This window comes from Cebus imitator, unplaced genomic scaffold (assembly GCF_001604975.1).
Source record: "Cebus imitator isolate Cc_AM_T3 unplaced genomic scaffold, Cebus_imitator-1.0 Scaffold42, whole genome shotgun sequence".
Classification (NCBI taxonomy): Eukaryota; Metazoa; Chordata; class Mammalia; order Primates; family Cebidae; genus Cebus; species Cebus imitator.
Window position 1 is genome coordinate 11080335 of NW_016107357.1, and position 12512 is coordinate 11092846.

Sequence of the window (12512 nt, forward strand, 5' to 3'; positions counted from 1 at the left end):
ACTCCCTGTGCCATGTACTCTAACATTTGCCAAATACACCAACATTTAGGTCGGCCAAAAAGAATTCAGGTAAGTAGTGAACAAGGGTCTGGACTAGGCAGAGGACATTCCATTTCTAATTAGGGCTCAGCCACTATCTAGCTGTGCACTTTGGGTTTTGACATCAGAATCTGATTGCAGACTTCCATATATGTGCTAACTGAAGAGCCACATTCCTTTCTGTAGGAAGGTCGTATTCGACTGATGCGTATGGACACGAAACAGAGAGGGTATCAGTGGGGAGTGCTGGATTCAGGATCATTGCCTTCAAACCCAGTTTGCAGTTTCATCCTATTACCCATTCTTTGGTTTACTAAATATTTATAGAGATCTGGGAATACACTCTATCTGATTCTATGGAAAGTTCTAAATAGTTCTCATTTATAATCAGGATTAAAAACCCTTAGTAATCACCCACAATGCTATTCACAAAGCAGGTTGCTGAAGGTTGGATTCCTCAGGCAGCAGCTGCTGAGTGGGAGTTTCGCATGTGGGATGTTTTTAAAGTAGTGCCCTGGGTATCATGCAATGAGATGGTGGATGACAGGGGAAGGAAACAGCATAGGGCAGAGGAAAAAATCAAGCAGCGATTCAGACCCAAAGACAAACCCGACAATTCTACGGAGAGCTCTGGAACTAAAGTGACCCTTCAGACTCGTCCCACACTGGGGCCAAATGGCCAGGCCTTCATACAGCCAAACTTGATCCATCACCATATGTGGCTGCCGTGGGAAGGAGCATGATTCCGGGAGAGGTGGTTCTCTGCACTGAGGGGACACTGAAGGGGTGACAGCTGCAGATATCTGTTGATAACCCACCCCTAGCCCCAGACCCATCCACAGACCTTTCATGGAATGGGGGATCTGGGCGTGCATCACAGCGCCTGCCACACAGGCACCCGATGGGTATACGTGGAAGAGATGATGGATACTTTTCTTACTTTTCCACTTTCCAGAGTAATTCACAACACTTAGCCACTCTGCCAGTCAGTTATCACTCTCTAAAACAGAGACCCTTTTCTAACCCCAAAAGATGTCTCTGTCCTTCCTTTGGAGGGACTATGTGTTAGTCTGTTTTGCATTCCTATGAAGGAATGCCTGAGACTGGTATAAAGAGATTTATTTGGCTCACAGTTCTGCAGGCTTTACAAGAAGCATGGCACCAGGGTCAGCTTCTGGTGAGGGTCTCAGGGAGCGTCCAATCGTGGCAGAAAGTGAATGGGGAGCAGGCATGTCACATGGCAAGAGAGGGGGCAAGAGAGAGAGGAGGTGCTGGCTTCTTTTTAACAATCAGATATCATGTGAACGAACAGATTGAGAGCTCACTCATTACCATGGAGAGGGCAACAAGCCGTTCATGAAGGGCTTGCCCCCATTACCAAAACACCTTCCCCTGGCCCCACTTCCAACACTGACAATCAAATGTCAACATGAGATTTAGAGGTGGCAAATATCCAAATTACATCAGCCTATCAGGGGATTCTAAAATCTCTCAGCTAAATACACAGCTCTCAGTGTGTCTTTGGCCTGGAGACCAACAAGTCAATCCGTCACACTAACTTTATCATACAACCTCCCCTTAAAGCCAGATGCTCTCTCTGGTTTCTATTTATTAACCAAGAAAACTGTCCTCTAGTGATGAACTGACAGCATGTTGTTGAGCTCTAGGCCTTATCTGTTAGATCTCCAAGACCAAAACCACTGTCAGATAAATGCCCTCGGTCCCCTGGGGATTCCAAAAGGGAAGGAAGTGGGAACACAGGGACTGTAACTAAAACCTTGTTGGTCCCAGAATCACACCCCCCCATTCCACTTCTGGTTGTCAAAGAAAGACTGCAGGAAATCAGGAGAACATTCTGAAAGACTCTGAACATTTGCATGAATGCAATGGCTCTTGGAGGAATATTGGAATTTATAGGCCTAGTGATGGGGATGGCATCTTCCAATCAGAGGAAGAGCTTGAGCAAAGCTGGGAGGACGGAAAATGCAGGGCGAGCCAGGGAAGGTCATTAGCTCAGCTCGGTCAAGGCATTTGCAGGGTAGAGAACATTCATGACAAGAGGACTTTGAATGCTATGCTAAAAACATTTATTCTGGAAGCAGTAGGAACACATATACCAGACAGGTGATGAGGGTAAGAGATATCTTCTACATTTGTGAACACCAGAAATGACTGGCTGCCTCTTGAGCGCTGGATGACAGGCTTTGCAATGAACCCCAAGGGCAACAGGTGGAAGCTGTCTTTGGTTAAAAAAAAATCAAGGGGTTGACAAGAGAAAAGCAAGTATACAGTTGGGCATCCTGTATCCGCAGGTTTTGCATTCATGGTTTTTCAATAGATATTTGCATCTGTACTGAAAATGTACAGACTTTTCCCTTCTCATTATTCCCTAAACAATACAGTGTGACAACTATTTACACAGCATCTACATTGTATTCGGTATTACAAGTAATCTAGAGGTGATTTAAAGTATATGGGAGTATGTGCATATAGTATATGCACATACTGCACCATTTTATATCAGGAACTTGAGCATCCATGAGTTTCGGTATCCAAGAAGATTGTGGCAGTTCTGGAACTAATCCCCCACAGATACCAAGGGATGACTGTATTTTCTATGCAGAAGAAGTACTAGTAGCAGAACTGATAAATACCAAGCCACAAAAGCCAGCTCTGAAGTCTAGACAAGCTATTTCCTTCTTCTACTGGCTTCTATTTATACTACTTCTCCTGCAGGAGGGTTTTCTGCTCTCTGATATCTATATGATGGCACACTCAAACACACACACACACGCACACACACGCATGCACGCACACACACACACGCAAGCATGTGCACACACACGCGCGCGCGCACACACACACACACACACACCCCGCCTTGGAACTCCATCCAAAAGCCTGTGGCAGTAGTGGCTCCACCTCAGCAGGCTAGAGCTGCCACACCAAAACCTCTTCCCCTAGGGCCCACGCTTCCCACCCTCAGCCCCACACGGCAGCATTTCCCTAATAGCCTCTCATCATCCCTTCAGAGGCTGAAAGCATGTCACCAAGCCGCTGTGTAAGATGCACAGGGAGTGCTACTTGTCCCTGTGGGTTCAGTTTCTGTTTCTTCAGTTTGGTGTTGCTCCTTAGGATGCTTTGCTCTCATGTCTAGCCCAAGATATGAAGAACTAATGAAGGGCTCATTTTCCACTCCCCTCCTTCACAGCCCCTCAGGCCAGCCAGAGGGCCCGTCACCACCCTCAGAACTCATGCTGTGCTCTGTGCCTCCTGCCTTCACTTGCTGTCTTGTCTCCCCACCGGCCCATTCTTCAGAACCCTTCCCTGCTTCTCCAGGGCTACCTGGAATAGGCCAGCAATTCAGAGCACATGTCTGGTCTTTATGGGACCTGGAGAAATGACGATCAACACAACCCACCGGACTTAGGGCAGGACCAGGGCAGGAGCTCAGTCCCATGCTGATCAGCAGGAGAGGCAGGAACATTGTGAATTCAGGCAACTCAGATGCCTGGGGCTGATAAACATCCAACCTGCTCATAGCCAAGGGCGGATCCCAGTGTTTGTGGCGCAATTTTGAGAGTCTACTGTAAGAAAAAGAACAGAAAAATATCTTATGTTTCCAATTTTACAAAAATACATGATCATATGAACATACTGCTGTGACCCCTCTCGAAGCCAGAGAAGGGTCTGAAGCTCAGGCTTCAATTTTTCCCAGAAAATGCATCTCTCTTTATAGCACTAGCCCTGCCATCCCCGCAGCACCTGTGCTTGGCAAGAACAGGAGTATTAGGTAGGGAGAAGGCAGACTCCACGGGTGATCACTGGACGGAGAGTGGCCATTGACTCATTCACTCACTCATTCATTCACCACACGGTGCCCACACCTGCTCTTGCTCCTTGCTGGGGCACAGCGTGCACACAGCTCCTACAGCGATGGACACCTCCACGTGTCACTTCAGGCAGCACATACAACTAGGCACGTGAAGCCTGACCTGGATTTCAGCCCCAATTCCCCTCTACCCCCAACCACGTTCAAGCTCAACCCTACTCACAGCCTCCTAATGCTCACCTGCTGCCATCCCCAGTCTGGAATGCCTCCCACACCCACCTGGCAAACTCTTTCAAGACTGGGGCCAGACCTTTTTTTTTCTCCTGGGAGACTTTCTCTGACCTACTTAAGCAGTTCTAATCATGACTTCCATGTGTCCTTGTACGTGCCTATCGTCCTACTACTGTGTGACATCACCATGATTTATGCTGCCTTCTGTGTCTCATTCACTCTTGGACACCTGAACACATCATGGACTCATGCAGACGTCCCTTGTTGAACATGCATTCTGCATCAGACACTTCTAAGGCTTTGCACAACATCTCACACGCATTGGAAGTGAACAGGCCTACGGTTATTTATACACTTCCTCCCTGTCAGAGTTGACTCCAGGCCTGCAATGGGACTGAAACTGCAGTCAGAGGCATCAGAGAGCTAGGGAAGGCAGAGACGGGGCAGTGGGTGGGAACCAACGTATGTATCCTCAGCATTTACCATTTACTCCCTCGTATGATCGATTCGTATCATGTGTTCCTTTGGATGCACAAGCCCCATACAGGCAGTGGTTATGTCGTCCAATTCATTATATAAATATTCTTTTGTAAACAGCTTGGGCCTTGCATATAATAGTCGGTAAATAAATATTGTGTCATGCTTGGTTGTCATGATTCAAAAGTGGGAAGTTATCTATTGAATCACGTAGTTGAGAATTTGCCTTATCCGTCTTACCACCTTCAAGCAACTGTGCAAAGATGGCTCACTTTGGCCATCAGGTCTCCAATAAAGACACTCCAGCACTTATCAGAACGCCATCCCACCATGAGATATTCACCTACAGAGCTCCTGGATGAAATGACTGTTGCAGTTCAGCGTTCTGCAACCTTCTATGCAAAACCAAGTGTCTGGCCTCATGTTCTAAGTCACCCTTACATTTGATACAAGTAACATTTGATTCTAATAAACATATACCTCTCTATGACTTCATGTAATCTAGAATCTGCAATCATAAAATGAAAAGTACTTAGAGTTGAGTATTAAAGAAAATGTACATGCATTGTCTAAAATGGGCCTTCAGAGAGATTGTGCTTTAATAAAAAGAATTCCGGGGTGAGTTTAGGACTGGTTCCATTGACAGTAGGAAACTCCACACCTGGGAGAATTGATGAAGTACTGCAGGCTTTATGTGCATTGTTAACTAACAAGTGGTCAATTCAGTTAAGTTGATAAAACAATTGGAACACTAAATAATTGTACCCTCTTTGTAAATAATTTCTTTATCCTTCCAGTGGTAGTTAAGATCACCCTCCTGCTAAATTCCACAACACTATGTATCTTTCTTGGGTCTCCCTGTCTTTTCCGTTAGATTCATTCAGCAAATCAAGCTGAACACCTGTTACTGCTCATCACTGCTCTCAATGCTGGCAGTACCTCAGGGAACAAGCCAGGTCAGTCCTGCCCTGTTGGAGCCTATGTTGTGGTGATAAAGACACACAGGACATAGATACAAGCATCTATTTCCTCTGCCCCAGGACTGAAAGCTCCTTGGAGATAGAAACATCTGAAAAACAAAACAAAACAAAAAAAAACAATAGAGAAGTCTTTGAAACCTTGGCTCCTGTATACAGTTTGCTTATCTGGTGGAATTTGCAAGCCTAGCAGCTGTATGTTGTGCCCACACCCTGTAACCTCTGTCGGTGTCTTCATCACATACCCCAGATGTCACATCCCGCCGGCCCATGCACCAGGTAGCCCAAGCTGTGCCCAGCACTTATGCTGCGCTCCCACCCTAAGATGAGAACCTCCAAGGCTGATTTAACAGGGCAGAAAGAAAGGAGCTGGGGGACATAAAAGTAACTTGGTTCACTGGCCTAGTAATATCTAAAACCTTCCTGTCATTTATGTGAAAATAATTAAGATTTTGGGGAAATATCAATAAGCTTAAATGTCATCAAATGGGCTGCTACCTCTTCTAATAGGCACCAAAAATAAGTATAACTCTCCCCTCGCTTCCTTCTGTTTCAACTTCCGTCCTTTAAGGAGTCCACCAATAACGTCGCTGGCCCCAGCTAGCTACCTATGAGTTTGGGACCCCAAGGTGGATACCAACTCACAGTGCCATGATTAAGGTGGGGCAGCCAGAAACCAGGGCGGGCAGGGCTTTGCCTCCTAAATGCCCCCTTGTGCTTTGTAGAGATTTCTTCCAGCTCTAGAGAAGAAAAAAGGAAGACGATGGGCTGTAGAACATTCCTACTGGCACAGAAACTGGGCCCACTCCTGGGGCTCCCAAGGGTGGGTCGCTGTCTGTGAATCCCCTCTTCTTAGAAGTCTTCCTCCATAAGACAAGGCAGCTCTGTTTAGGATCTGACTAGCCCTTCCTTCCATGGGAATTATAGAAAACCTGCTATCAACACGAATCCTTCCCAACTAATCCTCCACATGCATTGTTCAAAAGCCTCTCAGAACGGATTTTTTTTTTTTTTAGGACGAAGTCGTGCTCTGTATCCCAGGCTGGAGTGCAATGGCACAATCTCAGCTCACTGCAACCTCTGCCTCCTGGGTTCAAGCGATTCTCCTGCCTCAGCCTCCTGAGTAGCTGGGATTACAGGTGCATGCCACCATGCCCAGTTAATTTTAGTATTTTTAGTAGAGATGGGGTTTCACTATGTTGGTCAGGCTGGTCTCGAACTCCTGACCTTGTGATCTGCCCTCCTCAGCCTCCCAAAGTGCTTGAATTACAGGTGTGAGCCACTGCGCCCGGCCAGAAGAGATTTTATATAGCGCTCCTCTATGCAAACTCCTGGTTCTGAGCTCATCTAGAGCCTTCCTTTCCAAATATACACCAACATGGGGGGAACTTCTTACTTTGTGAAATTTGAATGTGAAGTTTTGCATCCCTTGAGCACCATGAAGGTGTGGAGGATGAGCCTGTTTAAGGATTCTGCCACAGAAATGAGTTTTATAAATGTTCCACCTTGTGAGCACCAAGGGGTATGGTAATTAAGAGTCATTTAACCTTCTGACTCTCTCAGTACTGCCTTTCATTTCCTCCTATTGCTGAAGACATTGGGGATCTGTCTGTAGCTATTCTGGTTTTCCAAAGTTCTCCTTTTTAGCTGATTGAAACCCCGGAGACTCCAGGAAACCATGAGTGTTTTTTGTTTTTTTCATTTGTGAATTCTTTTCTCACTCTTGCCTGGATCACTGATCCCAGCCTCAGCTGGCAATGAATTTTGGGGTCCTGAGGGGGTTGCCTTCCCTTTTGGACAGCAAAACAGAGCTGTTCAGGGCCTCCTCTCGAACCCATTAGAGCCTAATTCCTCCACAGAATGCAAAACTCCACCCACAAAGCTTTGGTTCCCTGGCCTCCTCCTACCTTCCCAGTACCCTCAGGAAACCCCGTTACCTCAGTTGGCAAATCTGTATAATGCGGATAAAACCATAGTACCTAACTTGTGGCTAATTGTGTGATTGTATTAGATAATGCTTGTGAAGCACTTTACACAGAGCCTGGGATGTCGCTCTTGTAAAATGTTAGCTATTTTATGGCCGATTGCTATTGATTAATGTTGACTGAGGGCGTGCCACTCAAATAGGTTTGTTCCTGTTCAGCAAGAAGTCAGTACACATTCCTAAGGTGCCCAGTGCTCCCTCAAGAGCCGTCTTCTTGACTGTAACTTGAGATTGTGCAAGACGTAGCTCCTCGTACCTTATAAATAAACAGTGTCTATTTCCCTGGCAGATTTTCCATATGTTCTTTCTTGAGTTTGTTTGTTTTATTTCCCTTTTTAANTGAGACACGGAGCTCCTCGTACCTTATAAATAAACAGTGTCTATTTCCCTGGCAGATTTTCCATATGTTCTTTCTTGAGTTTGTTTGTTTTATTTCCCTTTTTAAACTCTAGAAGAGCTGGGTGCACAAAATATATTTTGGAACTCACATATCAGAAGAAGCCATCAGGAAAAATAGCATTTGTTTTCCTGTTATTAATACTGATATTAATAAGTAATGAAACAGCACTTGGCAATTATGAAACAACGCTTTCCATCTCCAGAAGGATTTGCAAGCATTCAGGAGTTCTCCCAGTCATTGCCTCTATAAGGCAGGAAGTCACTTATTCTCTTCCATTCATCAAAATATCACAAACACTACTACGAGAACCTCGTTTTCTGTTGTTCTTTTTTGTTGTTGTTTGATTTTAACACAGAAGAGAGGTACTTCTTGGCCGTTGTATATATTCAATATTCAAAATTTGATTACTTTTAACCATTGAGTCTCCCTACTTAAGGACATTCCCTATTTAGGAAATGTTAGCTGAATCCAAGACAGAGAAGTCTGACTCTAGCAGTCTTGCCCCTTTGAGGCGATAGGGAAATGGTTTTTTGTTTTGTTTCCACACACAGCACCAAGCGGAACGCCAACACTGAGCTGCCCGATGGAACTTTCCACAATGATGGAAGTGTTCTACAAGCTACACTCTGGAGCAGCCACCAGCCACATCTGGCAAGTGAGCATTAAAAATATGGCTAGTGTTACAGAGACACTGGATTTTTAATTTAGCTTAATATTAATGATTTTGAATTTTCATTTTTGATTTTTACGAGACAGAGTCCCACTTTGTCAACCAGACTGGAATGCAGTGGCATGATCATAGTTCACTGCAGCCTCAAACTTCGGGGCTCAAACAATCCTCCCACCTCAGCATCCCAAGTAGCTGAGACTACACCATCACACTTGGCTGATAAAAAAAAAAAAAATTTTTTTTAAAGACCAGCTATGTTGCCCAGGCTTGCCTCAAGCTCTTAGCTTCGAGCAGTCCTCCGTCCTCAGGCTTCCAAGGACCTGGGAGTAGCTGAGACTACAGGCTGAACTATGGCTCCTAGCTATTCGTTTGTTTGTTTGTTGTTTGTCTGTTTGTTTTGAGACAGAGTCTCACTCTGTTGCTTAGGCTGGAGTGCTGTGGTGCCATCTCAGCTCACTGCAGCCTCGACATCCCCAGCTGAAGCAATCCTCTCCCCTCAGCCTCCCGAGCAGCTGGGACTACAGTTATATGCCACCACGCACAGCTAATGTTTTTATTTTTTGTAGAGATGGGATTGCATTATGTTGGCCAGGCTGGCCTTGAACCCCTGGCCTCAAGTGATCCCCTGCCTTGGCCTCCCAAACTGCTGGGTTTGCAGGTATGCCAGTTCCTGAATTTAGATTGGAATTGAAACACATGGCTGGTGGCTACCATATTAGACAGCACAGCCCTCACACCTCAGTAAAATGTTGTCTCTGCATGTAAGAGGGATTGTGGCCATGAGGGAAGCATTCACATGGCCCTCTTTTAAAACTTGGCCTTTGAAATGAGTTTTTAGATTTTTAAAATAGAAATATTTGGCTACTCTGACAAGTCTCTAGAAAAGTCAGGCCTGAAAACTGCTGGCACCCTGGTAGTGTGGCTCATTGCTCATCAATCTTTAATGCTCTGTGCAAAGTAACCTCTATATCAAGGTTGCTTCGAGTAAAAGAAGTGGGTAGATATTGACAAGCAGCCTGCCACGGGCTCCTGAGAAAACCCCTGTGCACATTCCTCTTCTTCATGAGGCTCCTCTATAACTGTGATCTTTTTTAAAACTTCAGAATGTGGCTTTAAATTAATAGCTTTCTTGACAAAAGAGCCTCCCAATGCCAACTACTGATTTTCTGTTCTCTATCCATTTTTTGTTAAGCTAGACACATTAGCGTAGAATGCCCAGGACAGCTCAGTGAAGAGCCCAGGAAGGGCAGGTCTTGGGCCAGAGAGGTGGATCAGGTAGGAACAAAAATCTTTGTCCCATTTGGAAAGGAAGCAATCACAAGCAATTGGTGCCATTGCCAGAATGCAAGTCCAGAAGAGCTTGTTTCCGAAATGCAAGTTCCACTGAATACGGTCATTAGAATAGGATGGAAGCTCCTCTCGGCCCCCAGCATTTACACCCAAGGAGGCAAACTAATGCCTGCTGTCAGATCAGAGGAAATCAGGAGGTTAATAGTCTTGATCCTGACCCTCCTGGGAAAGCTGCAAAGTCAAATCCAGCTCCAACAGACAGCTTGGGACTCAGGAGTGATATGTGGCTTCCTGTCACTCTCAGACTGTACCCAGGCATGCCAGTAATGTCTCCTTAAAGCATAAGAGGAAAAATGGGAACCACATCTAACAATTACTGATAACAGTGAAAGCTGAGATGGAAAGCATCACTACTTTTGTAATTCCTTGTGTATCAAGGTGTGCGTATTTATAGCTTGCTCTCTATTAAACCATCTAAGAGTTAGCAGTTATGCTTTGCACATTTGATGAACATAACAATTATCTATCACTGCATAACAAATCACCCCAAAACTTAGTGGCTTAAAACAACAATCGCCATTTTTTTTTCTCTCTCTCCCGGTTTCTGAAGGCTGAGATTCAGGAGTGGCTCAGCTGGGTGCTGCCGGCACAAGGTTTCTGGGCTTCTCCTGAGGTTGCAGGCAATATCAGCTGGGGTCACAGTTATCAGAAAGCTTGACGGAGTTGGACAAACCACTTTGGAAGTGGCTCACTCACACAGCTGGCAAGCTGGTGTTGCCTAGCTGGTTTTCTGTGCATGGGTCTCTGGACAGAGGGTCTTCATGATACAGCAGCTGGCTCCCCCTAAAGCAATTGGTCCAAGCGCAGATGGTGCCTGGTGCTGAAAGTCACACATATCGCTCCTGCTGGCTCTGTCGGGAACACAGGCCAGCCCCTATTCACTGTGGGAGAACATACAAGGGAAGCTGGGGGCTTCAGGAGCCATCTTGGAGGCCAGTCACCACGGTGGAAAGTGTATTCTTAGAAGTATAATTGACCATAAATTGAAACAACAATAATATGTCATTTTTTATTCTTCACATAAGTATAAATTAAAAGGAATTAGATCCTGCACTGGAGGGGAACTGGGAAGAAGGGTCTTCTCCATTGTGGCTGGTGATAAAATAAATTAGCACTGTCTACCTGGAAAACAAAGTAACTGTCAGCATTTTCAGTGTGTGTGTGACATTGATCCTTCTGCTCTTTTATCTCTACATATATGTCCTAGAGAAGGAGGTGTACAAAGCATGTGTACAAAGAGGCAAAAACCAGAATGTTTGCTGCAGCTCTCAGGGGTGGGGGTAACAGTAACAGATGAGAGGGAACCCAAGTTGTTTCTTCACAGGTAACTGGTTAGCAAGCTACGGTCCTGTGTGATGGTCGTACATCTCTGAAAATGCTTTAAAGAACCTCTGAATAATATACTTTAAGTGCATGAAGTTTATGGTATGTGAATTATATCTTAATCGAACTGTTAAAGCAGACAAAAAACAACTACAGTGCATTCACAGAAGGGACTTCATATAATGCAGTAGTAAAAAAGATCATAATAAAGAAGACATTTCCTAGGATTATATTAGTAAAAAAAACAGAGAATAGTGTATTCAATATGCTACCTTTGGGAAGGGTACAAAATAACGATGTGCATTTATATTTGTTTATATCTCATGAAGACATGCTGGAAGGATACCCAAGCAACAAAGCTGAGGGTGGGGCAGATGGAGAGGAAGGAGACAGACTAGGGGGGGTCATACGCAGGCTTGTAAGTGTGTATCTTTGTTAAATCATTCTAATGTTTGAACTATGTGTGTTGCCTAATGAGAAATACAATAAACTAATAAAAAACCATAAAAATTCTGTACATTCTAGTTCTAACTCAATTACTGCAATTAACTCTATAGTCATAAAACTGTCATTTGACTTTTTTTTTTTGAGGTGAGGTTTTGCTGTTACTCAAATTGGTCTTGAACTCCATTGCTCAAGCGATCCTCCCACTTTGGCCTCCCAAGTAAGTGGGACTACAGGCTTACACCACTGTGCCTGGCTTTCATTTTATTTTTCTGAGTTTCAGTTCTTTCTTCTCTCAAGTGGATTCATTGTTCTTTGATCTCTTAGTGTCACTGGAGGTCATTATATATGACTGTATATATATTCATTATATATGAATATATGTCTACATTCATTGTTGTTTCAATATATGTCTATATTCCTATATAATGTGTCTGTATATGTGCATGTCTATGTATATACACATATGCATTCATACATGTTTTAAAAGAGAGAAGGGGCCGGGCGCAGTGGCTCACGCCTATAATCTCAGCACTTTGGGAGGCCGAGGCAGGCAGATCACAAGGTCAAGAGATCAAGACCATTCTGGCCAACATGATGAAACTCCATCTTTACTAAAAATACAAAAATTAGCTAGGCATGGTGGTGCGTCTGTAATCCCAGCTACTTGGCAGCCTGAGGCAGGAGAATCGCTGGAACCCGGGAGATGAAGGTTGCCGTGAGCCAAGATGGTGCCACTGCACTCCAGCCTGGCAACAGAGCAAGACCCTGTCCAAAAATATATT